This window comes from Balaenoptera borealis (assembly GCF_965194805.1).
Source record: "Balaenoptera borealis genome assembly, chromosome: 6".
In the NCBI taxonomy this organism is placed as follows: domain Eukaryota; kingdom Metazoa; phylum Chordata; class Mammalia; order Artiodactyla; family Balaenopteridae; genus Balaenoptera; species Balaenoptera borealis.
In genome coordinates, this window is record NC_138863.1 from 113871289 (window position 1) to 113893833 (window position 22545).

Genomic DNA, 22545 nt, shown 5'->3' on the forward strand with positions numbered 1-22545 from the left:
TGCCTGAGACATGGTCTTAAAAAATAATGAGCATTATTATTACTTTTAATGGTATTATTGTGTATTCAGGATGGAAGCATCACATGCAAAAGAGAAGTCCATCCACAATGTTCCCTTACCTCTGAGGGCGTGCACACTGAATGTTCTAAGGTACCGAGAGGTGATTAAAGCTTGTGGGGAAATGCTGAATCTGTCTTGGAAATAAACCATGCGGATTTGTTCTAAGTGATTAAGAGGCTTCCCTGAGCCTTCAAGAGACAGTCTGCATTAGACACTGTGATTTATGCTGCACCGTAAATACATTATGCTGGCTAAGGTAGAGGCAACCATCCCCCCCAGTTATTAAAGCTGTTCATTTCTCCTTAGTACCCTGTGGTGCACAGGGTTTCCATGGTAAAAGAGAAAATAGCTGTTTTCCCTTCTATGCCTCTAGCCTGGGGTTCAATTTCCACATCCATCTGAATAATACAGAGCTCAGAGAAACAGAGGCACAGGAATTTAGATCCTCCTTGACTAAAGACTTGGAACATGAGGAATTTGCAATGTAGAATTTTTTAAAAATTTATTTATCTTCAACTTTTTTTATTTTCTCCTACCAAGAAGCAGAAGGTAGGATGTGGTTTAAAAATTCATCTCCAAGAAGCAGCAGTGACCTGGGTTCTCCCAGTTCAGCAGTAACTCATGGGCAAGCAAACAGTTCACAAGGGAAACCAGGAGACTTGGGCTTCTTGAGTATCAGGGGAAGAATCCATGGCTGGCCCCTGTACCCTTGGATTGATGTGTTGGCTTGTCGGTTTTCCTAGCTTCTCTGCAGCATCCCAGTTGGAAAAAAGGAAAAGAAAACAATTTCATCTCTATTTTTTGTGTCGACATGTACAGAAGCCCAAAATACTGATGGTGTGTTCTTTATCTATCCTATTTGCTGGGAATTAAAGCAATTGCGTTTTCACGGTGAAATAAAAAATGGAGAGAGAAAGGTACACATGTGATACCCCAGGGACATTGACATGGATGTTTGAATTTGGGCCTGGGTGTATCTCAGTTTAACACAGAGGATTTCCTTATCTTGGGAGAGAGGAGGGCCATCAAAATATTTATGTAGTCTATTGATGCTGGAGGGTGATGTTTATCGCCATGGGATGAGGACATTAATCTTATCACTTGTTTCCCTTCCACTGAGTCATGTTTACTTCCTATTTCTGTCAAGAGCTGTCTTTATTCCTGCATTCCAGTCCTTTTCTCTCTCCAGGTACATTCACTTATCTGCGTTCACATGTGGACCTAGGCTGGTCAACCCTGAACTGGCCTCCTGTCCTATAGAGGAAGGATGGAGGCGAGGCCAGAATCCTGCTAGAGAATCAAGGTCTCTGCTGTGCTGCAGTGTTCTCACATCCCATCTGACCTGTCTCTGAGTCCTGTGTGTCTTCAGGTTCTTCCCTTCCTGATTTCTCACTACCGTTCACCCTCTTCTCTAGTTTCTTTATAAATACATGGAGTACACATACTACATTCACATCACAGTTTGTTGCGAACTGTCACAGAGTGACAGTTTGGTGGAGGCTTTAGGGCCAGCTGTTTAGTTAAAATCCTAGCTCTGCCTACACATTGGCTGCGCAGCTTTGAGCAGTTACTCCACCTATGTGTGTCCCAGTTTCTTCACTGTAAAAAGAGGATAATGGAAGGACCTAACTCTTGTGACTGTAGTGAGACTTAACTGAGCTAAGACACTTACAGTGCTGGGAAAGGCATTTGGCACACACTAAGTGCTGTATATGCATTTATGGTCATTATAGTTCCTGCTGCGATTATTTGACCTTATGCATCTTATTTAATTCTTAAAGCTGCTGTTCTGCTTTCAGTGTGTGTTTCTTTCAGATTATCTCTTCGGTTGCTTCCCTGTGCTGTGGTTTTTCAGATTACGATTTCTCACCCTGATTCAGCGTCCTGGTTATCTAAGAAAACAGATTTTGCTGATTATTCTGGGGAAACCGTACTTTCCCCGTTTTTACCTAAAGTTCTCAAGGTTGGAGGTTATGACACAGGTTGGGTTCTCTGGAAGCAGAAACTGAGTCTTATATTGATTGGGTTAGGCTATTGTGGGATGTTGATTGGATATAGACACCTGCAGAAGGGCAGGGAGGAATTTGGATTGGACACAGGGAGAAGGCGAACTGTGTGATTCAGGCCCGGCAAAGCCCCAGCTAAGCCTACGGGCAGCTGGGGAATGCATATGGCCCTTGGAGTGACCCAAGTCAACTCAGAATATCCTGGCCTTTATATTCCTACATGGATAAGTTCACTTTGGGAAGGATGGGCCCTTGGGCGAGGCAAATCCTGAGGAGCTGGCCGCTGGGGCTCTCTGCTGCTTGTGGAGGGATCTGGCGGTGCAAGTCCACGGGTTCAATTCCCCACTAAAGGCTGCAGCCTTCCCAGGAAGGCGTACTACAACATCTCTTTGTAAAGACTTCACAACTTGGCCAAATGCCTTTTACTGAGATGGGTCGGGGAAGAAAAGGAGGTCGCCCAAGGGTAAGGGATAATGCTGAAGGAAGGAAGGACGGCTGGGAAGATGGATACACAGAATGGAACAGAGGTTTGTGTTTTTATAGGAAGCGGGTCTCAACAGGAAAGAGAGGAAGCCAAGCAGAATCTTCGTATGGGAGGGGCTGACAGCAATCTGGATCAACCCTCTTTTTTTTTTAAAAAATATTTATTTATTTATTTGCGGCGGGTCTTAGCTGTGGCCCGCGGGATCTTCGTTGCCGTGTGCGGGATCTTTAGTTGCGGCAGGCGGGATCTTTTTTTTAGTTGCGGCATGCAGGCTCTTAGTTGCGGGATCTATTTCCCTGACCAGGGATTGAACCCGGGCCCCCTGCATTGGGAGCACGGAGCCTTAACTGCTGGACCACCAGGGAAGTCCCTGATCAATCCTCTTCATTAGCCCGGACTGAGGGGTTTACCAGGATGCTTGCCTTTTAGTACAAAACTTGGGTCCTACGTGGGTTGATACCAAGTCTTTTCCAAACCACCTCACGGAGTTACAACTGAAGCCATGGAATAATGGAAGGGCAGAGGGTTGGGAAACCATGGGCAGATATTTTTCTGTTTAGAGTGACAGGGAACAGAGGCATTATTGATGGTTCCTACAGTGCCTCACAAGTACTTGGCAGCTAATAAATATAGATCAAGAGGAAACTGAACATGAGGGCGATGAATTGAAAGAGAAAATGATTTGGAACAAACTGCTGAGGACAGGGAACGAAGAGTAAAAGAGGCAATAAATCTAGGATGCAAACCAGAGCCAAGTGTCATAATGCACCCGAATACTTACAATGTCAGAGGGGTCAGGCCAGGTCGTGAGCCAGTGTCTTTGGTCCAGATCAGGGTGTTCCTGTGCCCATGTGTATAATGGAACAACCCTCTCTCTGCACATGTCCTGACATCATGGATTCTGGAATATTCTTTCCTTCCTTCCTACTCACTCACCAGAGGGGTGATAAGTGTTTCAAAGTTAGTGAGAAGCCCAATTCTACTCTTTGGCATATCTACCCCTCCCCCCTCCCAGAGTGAGTGAGTCTCTCCTAGGACTGGACATGTTGTAGGGCTGGTTCGGACGTTTGGGACTGGGGAGTGGGGTGGGTGAGGGTGGGCTTACCTGCTTCAGGGAGTGCATTTCTAGGGGTTCCTTCCTCCAAGTCCAAGACCCAAAGGGTTTCGTGGGAACTGATCTTGTCTCTATATTGAAACAAGAGTGAGATCTGCTTACTTTGTTTCCAAAATATGGAATATGTTCCAGGAAAGGCTGACAAGCTGATACGTTTCACGAACTGTGACCTTTGGACTTTCTGACCTCATACAAACCATAGTTCACACTCAGTCAACAATTACATTTCCAGTGAAGAACTGGGCTCCCCCCTAAGAACTCGCTCTTTGTAGCCAAGAGGCTGGTGCATCACACTCACTTCCCTGTACTTTATTGACAGGTTGCCTTTACTTTTCTAACACATAATCTCAGTTACCACTTCTCCCCCTTAGACTAATGCCTCTACAGGTTGACTTTTTTTTTTTTTTAATCAAAATAGGGGTGGAGATATCTTTTTCAATATATTTTTCCATTCTATCTCCCAATCAGTAGACACCCAAAGAATATTCTCTGAGTATTCAGAGCTGCTCAGATTCCACAATATACATAGAGCCTGGAATTCAGGAGGTGCTCAATGAGAATTTGTTGTGTACACTGTAAACTGCTCCATATAATGTTTGGTGAATGAGTCAGTGGATGAACGAGCAAATTCAATCACACGTGAAAAGGCAGTGATTTCAAAGATTAATACCTCCTTGTAACCCTCAAGTTCATATGACATTTGTTAGACAATCATATATTATTTTCTCTGGACTCCCATCATATTGTTCACCCTTAAGTGATGCTAATTGCATCTTAGGGAAACAGGCAGATATGATCATCTGTATCTGACATGTGACTTGGAAGAGGGTGCTGAAGAAGGAAAAGAAAGAAGACGACAAAGAAGAAAGTCAGATTTCCTTATCTGAGGTCTTGTCCCTTGCCCCCCCGCCCCGTCCCCCGGCCACCTCACCACCCACTCAAGCGGGTCACTGGCATCCCAAGTTGGATCACATCTACCTGCTTGCCCTTAACTTTTAGGCCTCCAGTGACTTTGTCTCCTTCTCCAACTGGAACAAACAGCTTGTACATGCCTAGTACCAGGCCGGCACAGAGGGAACTCCTGACATATAGAATAGGGTCTCTGTGTCAAGATGACAACAATCTGCTTGGGAGGTAAGAGTTGCCTGAGAAAAGCAAATGGGAACACAGTAGTCCTTGCCGTGCATATTGAAGTACCAAATAGGGTGGTGCAGAAGGCATGGGGACAAGGAGCTCAGAGGGCAGAGATCAAGACAGGATAAAGTAGACAGCATAACGTCATTTAGCTCAGCTCATCCAGCCCCACCTGTAAATGTGAGTCGTCTCTCGGCTCTTTTCTGCAGGTGGGAGGGGGGGAGGGCTGGCAGGATGGGCTGTAGGACCTCTGCCAGGGATACCATTCTCTGAACTGCTGTATGTAGCCAAAATCTGCCCAAGATTTCATTTCGAAAGTATCCTATTGCTAAAATAACATTCCCAAGCCTCTTACACTCTAAACAAGGAATTTATCTTTTTTTTTATTGAAGTATAGTTCATTTACAATGTTGTGTTAGTTTCAAATATACAAAAAAGTGATTCAGTTATACATATATATATGTGTATATACATATACATATATATATACATATATATGTGTGTGCGTGTGTATATATATTATATATATTCTTTTTCAGATTCTTTTCCATTACAGGTTATTACAAGATATTGAATATAGTTCCTTGTGCTATACAGTAGGTCAGGAATTTATCAATTTTATACTTATTCCGAAGGTATTAGCCATATCCTTAAGCGATTTCTTCCTAACTATAGCATCTCGTGACCTTGACCAATAGGACTTACCTTATTATAATTAGTGAAAATAATGAACGATAACCAATATATTGAATGGTCATTCTCCTTTGTTAATAGGAAGGCTCTGCTTTAAAATAATTTCCCCACCAGCAGAGTTTTAGGTTTCACAATAGGTTATTGTACCTGGAAAAGGCTTAATCTCTTTTAAAACAATTCCCCTGGATTAATTTAAGGTATATAGTTTAAAACAGCAGTGACAACAGAGCTGCGGGGCTTTTTTATCTACGAAGGTCTTATAGCCTAGAGTTGGGTCCCTTAGGCTTTCTGACTCCTCAGGAGAATTATGGAGGCTTATAAAATTTTTTTAATTTTATTTTTATTTGTTTGGCTGTGCCATGCAGCTTACGGGATCTTAGCTCCCTGACCAGGGATTGAACCTGGGCCCTCGGCAGTGAAAGCGGGGAGTCCCAACCACTGGACAGCCAGGGAATTCCCTATGGAGGCCTTTAATACCGTAGTTTCCTGGACAGAGGACCATATGTCCACACCATAGTGAGCTTTGCCTGGGAATGTGAGGAAAGAAGGGGCACTTTCTTTTGCGGGGGCGGGGAGATGGCGGGGAGAGGCCAAATGTGCATCACCCCTGCTTGCACTGGTGACCGTTGCTTTCCTGTGTCTGCCCTGGACCTGGGCAAGCCGCCTGGGGCCCAGCCTGCCTGCTACATCCCTTGCAGCATGGGCCCTGGGTTTCTCCAGGTGCTCTTTGCACCTGAGCTTTCAGCTCTCCCCTGCCCCGGCCCCTCCATCTCTGCCCTTGCTGTTGACTTCCCAGGGCTGTTTGTTGGGGACACACTGCAGAGAGGGCCATCTCTCTCACTGATCTGTAAGAATGCCTTTCTAAGGGGCCTTTGAGGAATATTTGCCACAAAAATAAGGTGTTTCTGGGGCCTAAAATGTCAGGTGACCAGAAAAAAGAACTCCTGAGAGTGTATGTGTGTGTGCTCACTTCCAAAGGGAAAAAAAAAAAAAAGGGGGAAAGAAGAAAAGGCACACCCCTCCTCCAGCCCGCCCCTCCAACAGACCCCTGACCACAGTTCTCACTTTTGTCTTTTTAACTTAAGAGGCTTTGTCAGCATGAAAGGAGGAACGCTGGGGCCTCTGGACTGTGCCCGAGCCGGCCCAGGGCTCTGCTGGCCTTTTGGGCAAATGCAGGCAGGGATTTCCGAGCCTGAGCCCTGGCCCCTGTGGACCCAACCTGCCTCTACCCTGGGGCATCCTCGCCGTTACCAGCCTTCCCTCTAGGCCTCTGATCCTGGGCTGCTGTCAAGGGCTGGTAAGAGGAGGTGGGGCAGGGCTAGGGTGTGCCAGAGCCCCAGGGTTTCAGGAACCCTGGGGAACAGACTGTCAGTGCCATTCAGGACAGGCTTTATTAAAGGCACTTATCACACCATAATCCTGGTCTCAGGCACCACCCTGGGAAAGCCAGTGGCTGTCCCCTTCCTTTCCTGAGTGCTATCACTGATTTTAATGCCTCTCCATAGCTGGTGTAAAATGGAACTCAGGGCCTTTTTATTTAGACAATCACCACGGGCCACAGAATGCTCTCAGTTTACAGACAGCTATGTCCCTTGAGGCTTCTCTGTTCTCAGGTTAGAAGGAACGCAACGCGCATCTCCTAGTTTACTGAATTTATATAAATCTTCGAAGCAGCGTGGTTGGACCCGGCTTGCGATTCCAGACTTTAATGCTGTGCGTTGATTTGTGTAAAATCAAAGTCAGGGCAGGAATATGGCTCCTCCCAACCTCTTCCCTTTTTCCACCTCCTCTCGCCCAGCCCTTTTTATTTGGGGCCAGCAAAGTAGTTAAAAACGTCAAACTCACAGTATGCACTGTCAACACACAATGAGGAGGCTGAAACCAAATCCTCCAGCTTCGAGGTGATACTTTATACTTACGCGGGGCCTTTCATCAAAAGCCTCCAGTGCCTTAGGGAGCATTAACCCTCGCCGTACCTCCTGGGCTCGGGCCTGGAGCCCAAGCTGGTGGAGAAAGCAAATGTATGAGGGGGATATCACCACATTTTCAGGGCAGGTCCCAGGCTAATCGTCATAGATGCTCAAATTTTTTATCCCTTCCCTCCACCTCCTCTGTCAACGGGCATCTGCCATATCAGCCCCCTGCCTCCCAAAGGTTCCTGGTGTCTCAAGAGTGTCAACAAGCCAATAAATAGGCTGCATACGGCAAGCTGCCCTCCCTCCCGCCTTGGAAAATAGAAAGCATTTCTAGGCTTGAAATATGATCTATCATGAAATGCATCTAAGCCTCTGTCATGGGAGTAATCTGAACTTTGTTGGACTTCACACTTTATGGTTTACTCTTGTTTTTGTTGGATTTATGTATGGGGACTACAGTGACATTGGCAGCAAGGAAAGCCTATAAATGTCTTTATCCGACTACGTGTTTGGGACCATCCATGTGGCACATGCTGTGTCTTTTCCAAGTTGCACTTGGTGTCCCAACGTCGTGTCAGATGTGATCTATCGCAGATGAGGGTTACCAGGAAATTGCTCATTGATCCCACGGCTCTTTCGGAGGGACAATGGACCTGATCTTTATCAATGTCTGATCGTAGATAAGAGAGTCATATATTTACTTCTCTTGGTATAAACACTGTTTCTTAAAATACGGGATATATGTATATGTACAGCTGATTAACTTTGTTATAAAGCAGAAACTAACGCACCATTGTAAAGCAATTATACTCCAGTAAAGATATTAAAAAATATATATATATGGTCTGAGGCCCATCTGCATGAGAATGATGTGGGTCACTTTCTAAACACGAAGATTTTCAGGTCCCCCAGGGACTCAGCCTCTCAGAACCATGCCAGTTTGTTTAGGAAATGCTGAAGCGTTCCTGTGTGAAGTGTTCCTCCTAACACCTCTGCTTCCCATTTCTGATCGTGTTAACTCTTACAGGGCAGGCTCACTGGCCACAGGCTGTCTCTTAAGCCCTGGTAGAACCATTACCTCCATGAACAAAGGAACAGGAGTCACTGAAGGTTCTCAGTGTAAAGGGAAACAGGCCGTAAACATGATTAAATGCCTGCCCTCCAATATTTTCTCCTTCCTGCACCTGGATCTTGTGCATCTCCAAGGGCATGGAGCACTTACTCCACAGGGATGCTCTGGGATTAAGCCCTGTGAGTCTGAGTCCCATGGTCTTTGAGGCCTACAATTTATCTCCTCTAAGAGCCAAGCAGAGAGGCTGGGTTACAGAAAGCAGCAGAAGTCACACTAGTTCAAGACTCAAGTCTGAAGGTCACTGCCGTCTGTGTATAGGAATCAGAACTGAGTACTTTAGTGATGGCTACACGCTTCTAAATCCCAATCTGCCCTTATTCATATTGGTTTACCAACTCTCTGTTCAATATTTATAATCCTCAGAGGGATCTAGGACTCCGTTGGGATGCTGGAAGGTCAGGCAGAGTTGAAATGGTGACTCGACACAATAATTTGTGTGATCAGAGTCACATCACTTAAGTGACATCTCTCTCTGGGCCTCAGTTTCCTTGGTTGTAAAAGGGGAGTGGTAGTGATAGTATTAACTCATTGGGATATTTCAAAGGTAAATTAGATGATGTGTTTAAAGCAAATGGCACATATGAATGCTTGATAAATGGCAGTAGTTATACGTGTTTAATAGGATGAGGGGGGAGATAGAGGGGAAATTAGACACTGGAGGTAGAAACTGTATCTGAGGACAGCCTTGGTAGGAGCCATCAGCAGCAAGAACCTCCAAGGGACCTCTTGGCTGTGTTTCACATCTTGCAGATCTGATTACTATCTCTGACTTTAGAGATTTTCCAGTTTAAGACAGAAAACACGTAAACATGAAGAATACATCTTAAGACTTTAAAAATAATGAACAGGTAAACAGACACGCGTATTCCTGCTATACTTGCATGACCGTCCTCCCCTGAGGAGGGCAGCCTCGTGGGGAGAGGGAAGATTGCCTGAATGAAGCAGTAGAAGGCACTGGAAGGGAAGCTGGGCCAAGCATCTCAGCAGGTGGAGGTGATTTTGGCAGCAGCATTAATGATCCCCCGGTAGATGTGGGGAAGAAAGCCCCGCCCATCCCCCTTTCCCTTATTTGTTTTTATCTTAAATTGTAAGTCAAGTTAAATGCTTGTCTTTACCTCTCAGTTGGAAAAGAGTGACCCTATCACACCCAAGGGGCTCCAAATGTGCTTTTAAATAGAATCCGGCCTCAGGTTCCTCTGATCTGTGGATAAATAGATCATAAAAACAAGCAGGAAATATGGCTGTGCTTTCATTTTTCTTTCTTTTTTTAAAATTTATTTATTTTAATTTATTTATTATTTTTGGCTGTGTTGGGTCTTCATTGCTGCACGCAGGCTTTCTCTAGTTGCGGTGAGCAGGGGCTACTCTTTGTTGTGGTGCACGGACTTCTCATTGTGGTGGCTTCTTTTGTTGCAGAGCACGGGCGCTAGAGCGCGCGGGCTTCAGTAGATGCGGTGTGTGAGCTCAGTAGTTGTGGCTCGTGGGCCCTAGAGCGCAGGCTCAGTAGTTGTGGTGCACGGGCTTAGTTGCTCCGTGGCATGTGGGATCTTCCCAGACCTTGGCTTGAACCCGTGTCCCCTGCATTGGCAGGTGGATTCTTAACCACTGCGCCACCAGGGAAGTCCCTCATTTTTCATGAAATGATTACAGACACATCTTCTCACTAGGAAGTAAGACAAGAGTCCAACATGTTTTCTCTAGAGTAGTGGAAATAGTGCTTTGAGAAACCTATCTACCTTGGTGGAAATTTTTTTCTTGGACTTTTTTTCTTTTTTTTTCCCTAAAGAAAAATGTGGTATTGATATCTAGCATGTGGCTTATGTCTGTGAGTTTCCACTATGGAGGCCTAGAGGCTCTATGTAGGGAGACAGAGCTGTGTTTGGTGCCATCACTCTAGCCCACTGATTTTCAAAGCCCTGAGTGCCTCCATAATAAAGCTCTGAAGACTCTGTGTGGATTAGACTTTGCTAACCTCGCCCTGAAGAATTCCTTAATGTTCGACCAGCCATGACAAGATGCTGGGCAAACCTGTGTCCTTACCAGGTTTCCTGACTCTCCCTCCAGAGCTTGCTGGCAACCAGTGAACTGAACCAAAGCGGTTCTTGCTTGTCTTACCTTAAAACTCCATTTGTCAAACAGCAGTTGCACAAGGGAAAGGTCAGCACTTTATGTTCTGAGCACTTAACTTTAATCATTTCTTACAGTGGACAGAGTCCAAGAGGTTTTCAAATTAGTCCTTACATGTAAGGGAAAGAAGGTCGGTCGTTCCATCAGGAATAAAAATCTGGTGCCTGGTCCTCCTTCCTTGTTACCCCAGTCCGTCCCCACGTACTACTGAATCCTGGTAGAAACGCCACAAACCTGCGTCCAATCAACAGATCTTTACTGAGCATTTACTATATGTCAGACATCTGTCGAAGGTGTAGCTAGGTTTCTCCTTGTGATTTATTTTGAAAATTATACACTTTTGTACTTTTTTTTTTTAAGTTACTTTAATTAATTAATTAATTAAATATTTTTTGGCTGTGTTGGGTCTTCGTTTCTGTGCGAGGGCTTTCTCTAGTTGTGGCAAGTGGGGGCCACTCTTCATCGCGGTGCGCGGGCCTCTCACTGTCGTGGCCTCTCTTGTCGCGGAGCACAGGCTCCAGACACCCAGGCTCAGTAGTTGTGGCTCTCGGGCCCAGTTGCTCCGTGGCATGTGGGATCTTCCCAGACCAGGGCTCGAACCCATGTCCCCTACATTGGCAGGCAGATTCTCAACCACTGCGCCACCAGGGAAGCCCCACTCTTGTACTTTTATTATTCTTTTAATAACCAAAGTGGAACACGCTCATTGAAAAAAATGTCAAACCACACAGAAAAACAAAAAATGAAAGTTCCCTTATCTAATTCCCCAAGGATAACCACTGCTAACAATGTGTATAATTCTTCCTATCATTTGCTACAATTTGCTTTAGTCATTCAACAAGCTCCTGCCTACTTCTTTCCATGTCAGTCTATGCAGTTAACCTCAATTTTTTCAACCCCTTCTAAGATTTTTATACTATACATGTACCACAATTTGTATACCTACCTTTTCTCGTATTGATGTATATTTAAGTTGTCTCTACTTTATTGGTTTACAAGTAATGCTGCAAAGAACATTCCTGAGCTTATATCCTCAGGCGCTTTCGTGAGCGTATTTGCGGGGTCCCTCTGGAAAAGTGGAATTGCTGGGTCTAAGGGTTTGTACTTAACAAAATTTAAGGTACCTCTGATTTGCTTTCCGTAAATATTGTGTTGATTTAAACCCATTAGCGACATACGAGATAGGCACTATCTTTAACTGATTCCTACATCAAAGTGGAATATTTGAAGGCCTTGATACCCTACCAAATCAATAATCTATCACTGCTTTTAGAAAAAAATAATTTTTGGACGTGCCGAAAAGCATCCACTCATGTGGTGACCAGTGAGATGCGAGGTCATTGTTTCCCAAGGGCAGGGAGAGTGCTTATCTAAACATACGCCCCATTCCATGGGCTCTGCTAACTGTTCCTGCCTCAGCCCTCAAGGTCCTCCTCCCCCCATTTCTGCTTAAGATTCACTATGGCAGGAGGTTTGTGTATAAACAAATAACACAACACAATGGCTGCCCTCAAAGACCTTTCAAAGTGACTTGAGGAGACAGAAACACAGATGGCTAAAAAACAAGCTAAAAATACAAGTCAGTATATAAAAAGCAGCAAATAAATATAAATAGTCAGCATCCTTATAGCAGCTCAGAGGAAGGAAGGAAAACAGTGGGCCAGGGTGTCCAGATTTCATGGCAGGGATGTGGTGTAGGATTTGTGGATTTCTCAGGTGGCGGGGAGGGGTGCGTGGGGAGAAAACTGTAAAAACCATGAGTAAGAACCAGCTCAGAGAAGAAGGGAGATTCCTTGAGAGCGTGGAAAATAGCAGGGGAAGGGCACAGTTTTATCTTGCTGGTTGGAAGTGGGTGTGGCTTACAGTACTTGAGATGATTAGAGATACTTGGCAAAGAGTATTTATTGATTGATTTTTTGGCATGGTGGGAGTGGTGTAGGAAGGTCATTAAGAATCTGAAGAAGCCTTTCAGCGCTCTTAGAAAAGAACCCTACGATTTGCACACACACAATTTTGGCTACGTTTCAGGGAGCCCCTATCCCAAGCTGAAAAACTTTTTAGTGTACCTAAAAAGAGTTGCAACTCAGGACAAGCCATCTAGAAAAAAAAAAGTCAGCCAGGTATATATGTATATCACATAAAAGTTGTTAGGCGATGTAAGACGTAACTAATAATTCATTTATTCATGAATCGTCAGACTCTGAAGCAGACTGGAAACAGGTGGGTAATAACTTGTTAGGAGCCCGCTGGCTCTTCCATGGCTTCAGTTTAGCCAGCGTCAATCGGTGGCGGCGATTCTCTGCCTTTTTTCAGGAGAAACGATCTGACCTGAGGGAAACCAGGCTCTTGAAAATTTGGATCAATGGGATTATTTACGCTCGCATCACCGGAATCCACTCGGAGATGCCCGGTTTTTGCTGCAGAAAAGATACCCTTGCTCCCCACCCCCTCCTTTCTTTTTGACAGTCAGTTAATAAAGACTCAACAATAAGCAGCTGCCGGTGATGTCATGTGGGACTTTGTCCGCGGAGCTTATATTTACAAGCTCCGAGCAAACCACGGAGCCGCAGCCCTGGGAGCAGCGGATCTCCGCAAACTTGCTCCGAGTTTGCGGCAGGAACTTTTGCTGCCGCTTCGGCTGTTCAGAAGAACTGCGCGTGTTCTGTGAGCCCAGCCTTTTCATGCTTCACAAGTAAACAGAGGATCAACCCGGGAGGAAATGTTTAGCTGGAGAGAGTTGTTGCAGTTCCTGTGTTTGTCTCCAGGACTGTGAGATGTGTTGACTGAAGAGCTGACAAGTAAGACTGTTGGAATTTTAAAAACTCTTGTAACAGTTTTTCGTATTTATACAGCTTGCTTTGCTTTTAAAGTGAGATGGTGATGTGTACGTATTTCTTCGGGCTCTGTCACTGCCACAAGTATGCATTTGTTCCGAGTAGTAATTACAGGGCGCTGAGGTTGAAGGCGTAGGTGCAGAGGACTCAGCACATAGATAACAGGGTACTGAATTCCTGGTCCTCATTTGCCTCTGCAGGGAGGTTGGCAATTTTATTTTTTTTTTAAATAAAAAGCCAACAACCATACAGAAAACTATTAGGTTGACCTAGGAATTTTAATAGAAAACTGTAAAGACTAATTTTTAATCAACCAGTGTGCTGGAAGGGAAAACCCACTCTTGATTTTCGTCTCTGATCGTTTCTGTGGTTTATAGGTTTCTAATATGTGCGTGTTGTTCAATGTCTCCTTCCCTTCTTGCCTACACCCTCCCCCCAAACGCACGCACACACATAAGCTCATTCATTCTCAGGGAGTTCGAAAGTATAGACAAGTGTTTTGAAATGCAAACCGTTTCTATCTGGGCTTCTTCCCTTTAAGTACCTGGAGATATGTTTGCTGTTCTGACTTGTCTTCTGGGAACCTGAATGCAGGTACTGCTGAAAAAGTTCAACTTTGACACTCAGCTCAGTGGGGACGTGAGATCCACATCCTCGCTTTCACTTTCCTCCCAACTCTTTCAAACTCTCCAAATATTCTTTGGGGAATAAGGAAGGGTGGGCTCTGTGTGCCGCCAGCCTGAACCCGGGCCCCCTCTCATCACGGTTGCCCTGGGCCACCTGGAAGTTCTGCGTCAGAGCCACGTGCATTTGTCTTTCTGCTGCATGCTTCTCGCTGCTGGGTTTGCGCCTGAGCGCCTGCAGTGAATTCAGCCCCTTGTAATCAGTAGCGCATCCTGGCTGATGCCTGCCATCCAGGCCTGACAGCCCTGCTGCACGGATTGGCAAGCGGCTGTTAGTCCGTTACCTCCTGCACGTGAGCCCTGAGACTCCATACGGGAGACCCAGCTGTTCCTCCATTCAGCGGCTCTGTCACCAGCCCACAAGAGCAACGACAGCCTTCCCTACCTTTCCCTTTTTCTCTGGTCTCAGAGAATTGTAAGAAGCCAGTGCCTGAAAACTCCTAAAATATTCGATTGTTTTCCATGGAGTTCTAAGGTGGGCAGCCTCCTTCTGCGTGTTTGTCCGCTCCAGATTTTTCCATCAGAGGACACTCTCTTGCATATGATTTTTTGTTAAATTTTATTGAAGTATAGTTGATTTACAATGTTGTGTTAATTTCTGCTGTACGGCAAAGTGACTCAGTTTTACATATATATATTCTTTTTCATATTCTTTTCCATTATGGTTTATCAGAGGATACTGAATATAGTTCCCTGTGCTATACAGTAGGACCTTGTTGTTTATCCATCCTATATATACTAGTTAGCGCTGGATATGTTTTATGTATTAAAGCTCAATGCTTTCTGTGAATTTTTACTTAAAGAAAGGGATGTGCTACTAAAACAGTTTCCAAACCATTATTCAAAGCTTATCTTTTGCAGAAGAAAACCTGAGGCATGAGGAGGGGAAATGATTGGTCCAAAGTCACCCAGCAAGACGGTGGCAGAGCTCCAACTAGAAACCCAGCCTCCTGTGCTTGTCCCGGCATGCATTTCACATTTCAGTTCTTCCAGGCTGTAGAAGAAATAGGACCCACGTGTGGTTCCTAGCCTTCTTGCAGGAGCTGGGCTGTGTGAAGGTGTATAGATGAAGGTGGTCTGGTAAAGAGAGAACCTTCCTGTTTTGTCTTTGGCTCTGGGTATGTTTCTTAACAACTCTGTTCCTCATTATTTTGGCTAGAGAACCAAAGAGTACTCTGTGATTATTTGACAGTTGATGACCTAAAGGCAAGCCGGGCGTTTCAGGCAGTGGGGTAGTACAGAAGGCACTTTGCATCAGGTGCAGGTTGAGAGACCGAAGGTGGTTCCCAGCTCTGACATTTTGTGTTTCTGCTTTACTTCCAAGTCTCGGACTTCTTTTATTGACCACACCTTACTTGTCTTTCCCCTCTTTGGGGCTCCTCTTGCCTGGGGAAACTTCACTTTCTCATGGATTCTTACCCCTCACCCTCATTCTCTCACTGCAGCCTGGACCTGCAGTGCTAACATTCAACTAGATTCCACTGACACCCTGCATTCCTCTTTTTCTCTGGAGGCTTCCTTGCCCCTGACACCCCTGCCTATGGTATGCCTCTGTGGATTCTTCAAGTTGAAGTGATGATTTTCTTCTTTGGAGCCTCATGGTATCCTGTGCTGCTTTTTGCTGTGGGATCTGAAGCTCTGTAGTACCTAGTTAAGAACCTCTTTCCATCAAAAGCCAGGGCTGTATTTCAATACTTCCTATATCCACGGCACCTAGTACAGAGTATAGTAGTTCAATGTGCAATAGCAAATAAGTAAAGGAGTGAATTGCTAATCTTAAGTATCCCCTTTCCTGCATCAAACACCCATGCCTCTGCACGTGGCTGACAAAAACATCTTGTAAATGTGCTGAGTGGCTTGAAATTCTTCTTCACTCTGGTTGAAAGCTCTCAGTGCCAGACTCCCCGGTTTGCAAACAAGGGCTATTCCTGATGCGATGCTGCCGACCTCCCGTGCCTCATTTCTCTCCACTCCCTCGCATGTACTCTGTGTCTGTCCTTGGAGGTTCCTGGCATGACCGTCCATCTATATCTTCCATCAAGGCTTGAGGGGCAGCGTGGTGGAGCGATTGAGGACTTGGGTTCTGGAACCAGACTGCCCAGGCTCAAGTCCTGCTTTCATCACTGGCCAGCTTTATGATCTTGGTTAATTCACTTGACTTTTCTGTTTCAGCTTTTCGTCTTTAAAAATGTGGCTAGTAAGAGTGCCTACCTTATGGGAGGACGGGGAGAATTAAATACATTAATAGAGCTAAAAACACTTAGCTAAACACTTAGCTAAACACTTAGCTATACATCAATATAGCTAAAACAGGCAGAGATTTAAGTACTGATGAGTATTAGCTGTTATCATTGCTGTCGCCTTACCAGCGCTCATGTCCTACCCGAGACTTAATGAATCGGCATTTCCAAGGTGTGATTCAGACCCAGGAATAGTTAAAAAGTTCCTCAGGTGATTCGGGTGGGAATTCCTGTCTTAGCTGCTAGGAGCTGCTTTCTGTTACCTAAACATGCTGGGTTTGTATGTTCTTCAGCGCCTCAGTATCTTTACACTCTTGCCTGTGGCACCTGCCTATCCACCCAGTTTATCCTCCAGACCCTTGCCAAATTTGTAATCTCATGCCTAGCCAGGCACCTGGCACAGAGTGAATTCCCAGCAAACAAATGATGAAAAAAAAAAAAAATGTATGAATGTGTGCTTGATGGGTACTCTGAGAGAAGATTTAAATTTTCTTCCCCATAATCACTACTGAGTGATGACTGTATACCAGACACATTCCTAAACACTTCGCAGGTGCTGTCTCATTATGATCATTATACTCATTTTCCAGGCAAGGATACTGAGGTTCAGAAAGGTGAGGTAATGTGCAAAGGTCACATGGGCAGTCAAAGAGGCAGAGGCAGGATTTGAACCCTGAGCCCATACTCTGAACCTTTCATTGTACGGCTCTCTGGACATGGGGAAGGCAGTCTTTCTCATGAGCTTTTCCTATGGTGGGACTTTGATTTTTCTTGTCTTCCCCTGGACTGATGGTCTGGAGAGCAGCAAATCAGATAAACACTTCAAGGTGCCAGCCGACTGAAGTGGTGGTTCACATTTTCTAGTCTTGCGGAAGGGTCAAAGCCCATGCCCAGCCCTTTGATATTTTTGTTCTTCTCTTAATCTCAGACAAGAATCCCCTTGCAGGTTGGGCCGAGTTTACGGCTCAATATCAAGATTATTTGCACTCTCGGTATATACGTGGGTAGGCTGAGTTCAGATTGGTCAAGAGTATAATTCAGGGGATTTAGATTTAAAAAAAAAAAATTGGAAGTAATGGTTGGCCATTTGGTTGGTCTCTGGAAAAGTTTACCAAGGGAAGTGGTAGTATTTTGTGACAGTGGGTTTAAATAGGCGGAATGGTTGAGGTTTAACACTGGCAAGTCATAGAACCAGTTAAACACAAGATACCTTATAGCTTTATTTTTCTCTACTTCTCTAATTCTACAAAGTTTAATGCCTTTGGAATTTTAGATTCCCCATTGTGCTTTCTTTATAGATGAAATAATAAATCTCTTGGATACATAGAACATTACCGACAACATTTACTGTGCCCCCAATACATACTTGCCTAATGAAGTGTGTCGTGTCCTTTTGGAAGCCTCAATTACACAAGGTACTTCCCAGTAGTTACATAAATTAATGTGGTATTTTCAGGGCAAGAAACCAGATCTCTCCTCTTAGAAATAAACTTTCTGGATTAGTGATTCCTTTGAGCAGAATTTGGATGCACTTTAAGAACCCAATGGGCTGAGTTCAAGAAGAAAGTCCCAAACCCATTGTGGAACATAAGCTTGGATAATAATATGGCAGATACATATTATGATGTTGAAAGACCAGCTGTTAGTTCTGAAACGTGGGAACAAGTGTTACTGTCAAGATGTGTGCCTGACAAACTGTTCCACGAAGGGACCTTGCTTCATTTGACAAATTGAATCTGGAAACGTAGAACACTGATCCAGGCCAATCCGAAAGATACGTCCTAAGTGTGACCCATTGTCAGTGCTGATCTGTTTTTAGAAACTTAAAAAAAAAAAAAATCAAAGTAATACATGCTCATATTTAGAAAACCAAATAGTACTAAAATGTCTATATAAATAATAACTATATATCATATATATTTACATATGTCACTTGACATATAGATTAAATGGTAGTTCTAAAATGTTTACATATATATAAACAGTGCATGTATATATGAAGATATATATATCTGACAGTCTTTTAGCTGCTTTTTCTGTACTATTTTTAAATAATGTTTTTTATATCTAGTTATAATTTCAAATTATTTACCTTGTATTATGATAGATTACAATATATATTTCTTACACCTCCTACACCCTTCCTGTTCTCCAATGGAATTATATCACAATTTTGATTAAATGTCTATTCAGTGCTTATTTTTACCATGATTGTAAATAACATTTACTGTTGAGTCAAATAATTTATTCTTGTATTTCCTTTCTCTTAAAAATATTTTTCCTAGAGTTATTAATTGCCTCATTTCGAACACTGACTTGGTTTTCTAGGAATCTATAGTTAAATTTTCCAACAGCCATTTGACAAATGTGTCAAAGATAACTTACTTTTCAGACATTCTTCTTATATGGATAAATTCTCAAGTCACTGTATACTGTTTTTTGTGTTTTTGTTTGGTCGGTTGTCAAGCAGAAGTTAATTATTAGTTGTGACATATCAGAAGCAATTTAAAAGGCCTGTCTTCAACATTTCTTTTATTCTAATTATAGTCAATTACTCATATGTGGGTAAACGGACAGAAATGATCTGGTTTTATTGTAGTTTGTAAATAACATTCATAATTTAGTTTTATGGTTCCATGAATACTCCATAGATTTTAGTGTAAGAAATAGCCTTTGTTTCTGAGTACCTCTGACATCTAGAATAGCTTCATCAGAGGAAAGCAAATGATGCTTCATGTAATGTTATTTTATGAATAGGTAAATGAATGGCCCACTTGAAATGACACTTGAAGAGAATTTCTTCCCTTTCTCATTTTCTTCTCATTTTTTCAGCCCAGATTTGCATGATCAGGAATGTGAGATACTTTATTATTGGGAGTAGTTAAAAGAGTTTACTAGAAAATAATTTGAAAGAGATTGTGTTTTTGGAGATTGCCAGTAGAGGGCCTTATTAAACTGAATAAAATCTCACATACAGACCAATGGCAATAGGTACCTTGTGAAAGAAGCCATTGTTTTTAGGATACCTGATTAATAGCAGTAAAACTACCAAAGTAATCTTTTTAAAGTGCATTGTATTTTTTTAAATCTGGAGAAATTAGAAGTCTCAACTTTTTATTTTCATTGTTAGGGAAAATTGGAGAATTCAGATCATTCACTGGAGAATTCAGCCCATCCACCAAACCAGGACTTTGGATGACAAGTCATAAAATCTGTACATGACCTTTCTTTTGGAGTTGGAGCCCCGGACTCTGAGCCTTTTGGGGAAATTAATATTGGCTGTTGAATATGGAGGAAAAACATGATGGTTCCCCCATCCTAGGGACAGTTTATACTTGCTTCCTATATTTGAGTGAGCCCCACTCTCAGCAAAATGGGTTTTCTATTCCCTGTACCTGGACCAGAATCTCACTCTGTGGTATACCCTTGATTCAGACACAGGGAAAGAGAATCTAGAGGAATCGTGAGAGCTGGAGAGCATTATTAAGTGCTCCATCATGCTATGTTGCCGTGAAGGAAAGAGTTGTGGGGATTTGAGCTGACTTTTCTAGAGTCATTTGGTGGGTTAGCACAGAGCTCTTCTCTTCCTACTCACTGGCCTGTTTTCAGCTTCTCCTACTCACCAAAATCTCTTCTTAGGAAGACTCCCCCTCCCCCAGCAACCTCACTGGGAAGATTCCTGCTCAGCCTGAATGTTCCTTCCTCAGGAGAGCTTTTCTTACTTGTTATAGACTTGGATAGCTTCAGGGACTTGCTTTGCCTAGCACGTATCACTAGTGTAATTAAATATATGGTCAACTATTGGATTCAGAACGTCTCCCTGTCTAGGCTTTCGTTGCATAGGAGCAGAATCTGTGTCTATCTTGTTTAATATTGTAGCCTGAGCACCTAGAACAGTGGCTGGTAAATAGTAGGTGCCCAACAAATATTTGGTGAATGGACAGATATAAGCAAATTTTCAGACTTTAGTGCTTTCTCCTCTCCATTCTTACACTTCTGAAAACATTCCCTTTTGCAACTCAACTGATGACATTCAAATCTCATGGCATTCGACATCCCTGTGGACACAGGGAACAAAGGCAAGACATTTCTTTTTACCGAACTTTTAATGATTGAGTGAGTGCCTGTTTAGTTCCAGTCGTGTAAGTATCAATACTCATGGCATTCGTCAATGGGGGCTCTATAGGTGTGAGAGTAAATGAAGAAGAGGATGGACAAGATTTATTTTCTTCCCTCGTTGATGAGGACAAGGGAATGGGAAGAGGAAGATGTCTTGCGTTGAGTAACGTGCCCCTTTATGTTTCCCAGCTTGAGCTGGTAATTTTCTGGATACCCTTTCCCTGAGAGGCTGCATTATACACCAGAAAGACCAGGATTTTTGGAGTCAGTTAATACAGATAGAGTAACAGAAAACAAATAGCCACAGCTCATGCACATGTGACATTTACCCTTAGATAGACCTGGGTTCCAGCCTCTGTTCTGATCTCCATCAACTTTGGGAGCTCAATTTCCTTGAGCTCGGTATCCTCATCCATAAAATGTAGTAATATCAACAATGATTTCACCTGATATTTATTAAGTGCTTGCAATGTGTCTGGCCCTGTCGTGCTTTCCATTTATATTGTCTCATTTAATCCTCAAAATAGCCCTCTGAGATAAATATTCCTATCAATTCTATTTCACAGATGACAAAACCAAGGTACCGAGAGGTTAATTTGTTCCAGATTGCATAGTAAGACTCTGACCCAGATAGTTAGATTATATTACCTCCTTATCATTGTGAGGATTAAATGAGATAAAGTGCGAAGAGTGCCCGCACAAAATTAGACTTGCAGTACGTGGTGACTGTTACTGTCACTATTGGCTCCTTATCGTTGAAGACATTATGGGTCCTTGTAAGCAGGTGATTGCCGAAGGGAAATGAGAGGGCTAATGTCAGCCCCATGTGTGGTCATAGGGACTTGTGGTTTAATCCCGATGTCAAATGTCAAGAACCCCATTTACTCGGCATTTTGGCATGTACAAGTATTTGTAGCCCGAAACAGCTAACAAGGAGGCTGCGCACCCCTACCCCTCCTGGACTGTGAATACATTTATTATGTTCTCCCCATATGGACATATTTTTCATTGCTCAATACCTTGTGTCTGTTTATGTGATCCCCCTGGCTTTATCATCTCTGCATTTTGTTTGGCAAAACTGCCAGATCCCGTGGTCTTTTGTATGCATAGAACTGCTTATTTGAAGTACAGTGGAATCATGTTATGAAGTTGGGTGGGTATAAAGTGTGTTCAGCTCCTTTTGGTGGGGTCTTAATTTGATGCCTTTTTCCTGCACCCCTGGACCACCTTCCCTAGCTCCTCCCGCCCCCTTCCTCTTCTCCATCTCTCTCTCTCTTTACCCCACCTTATTTCTCTGTCCTTGTCTCTCTCAGTCGTCTCTCTTCTCATCTCTCCCTCTCTTTGCTCATCCTCTTTTTTGGGTTCTTTTCCTTCTTTATCTTAATTTACCTCTTCTCTGCTTCCTACTCCTCAGAAAGCCGAGTGGAGAAGTGATGGTGGTCCGTGTTTCTCACTGGCGATGGACCAGGCACTGGAGAAGGGAATCATTTCAGTTCTCTACCTCTCCATAAACTTCAAATACCCTAGGGCCTCATTCTAATGCTGATCCCATTAAACAAAGAACACATCCAGATTTCAAGCCAAAGTAAGGGAGAAACCAAAAGAGCAAGCAGAATGGTGGAGTGGAGTGAAATCTGGATGGAGAATTGAACAACCCTGCTTGTAAAATTCTTCCACAAGCCAGCTGTATGACATGGGATCAAGTGGCCCCATCTGCAAAGTGAAAGGTGGGGATCAGATAGTCACAAGGCCGTTTCTGGCCCCGTGATCCTGTTATTCCTTAACACACAGTGACTTCAGTCTGACTCACAACATAGACAGTCATGCACAGCACTAAGGAGAAAAGCCCCTCCCCCAGGAGAGTGGGCACAGGTCTGGGCTGAGAGCACCCTTGCAGCGTCTGAGACCTCCAGAAGTCCCGTTTTCCCAAAGTGCTAAAGTGACTCGTCACTGCACGGTGCTGTGTGTCTTCACAACAGATGTTGAAGGATCACCCTTGAAAG

At 43.7% G+C, this 22545-nt stretch overlaps 1 protein-coding gene across 16 annotated transcripts in view; it reads left to right on the top strand.

The window, feature by feature from the left end:
* The window catches only part of NCKAP5 (NCK associated protein 5), a 1102730-nt gene that overhangs the window by 138919 nt on the left and 941266 nt on the right, over positions 1-22545 (top strand). For 4 of the 16 annotated variants that reach the window (XR_014246257.1, XM_082397779.1, XM_082397778.1 and 1 more), the window contains exon 1: positions 5030-13464. The exons of 4 other annotated variants lie outside the window; for them this stretch is intronic. The gene's annotated coding sequence lies outside the window, so the exon portion shown is untranslated. Of the gene's footprint in view, positions 1-5029; positions 13465-13727; positions 15302-22545 lie in introns of those variants that run through there. 8 more of the 16 variants (XM_082397773.1, XM_082397789.1, XM_082397775.1 and 5 more) reach the window with 4 other exon arrangements.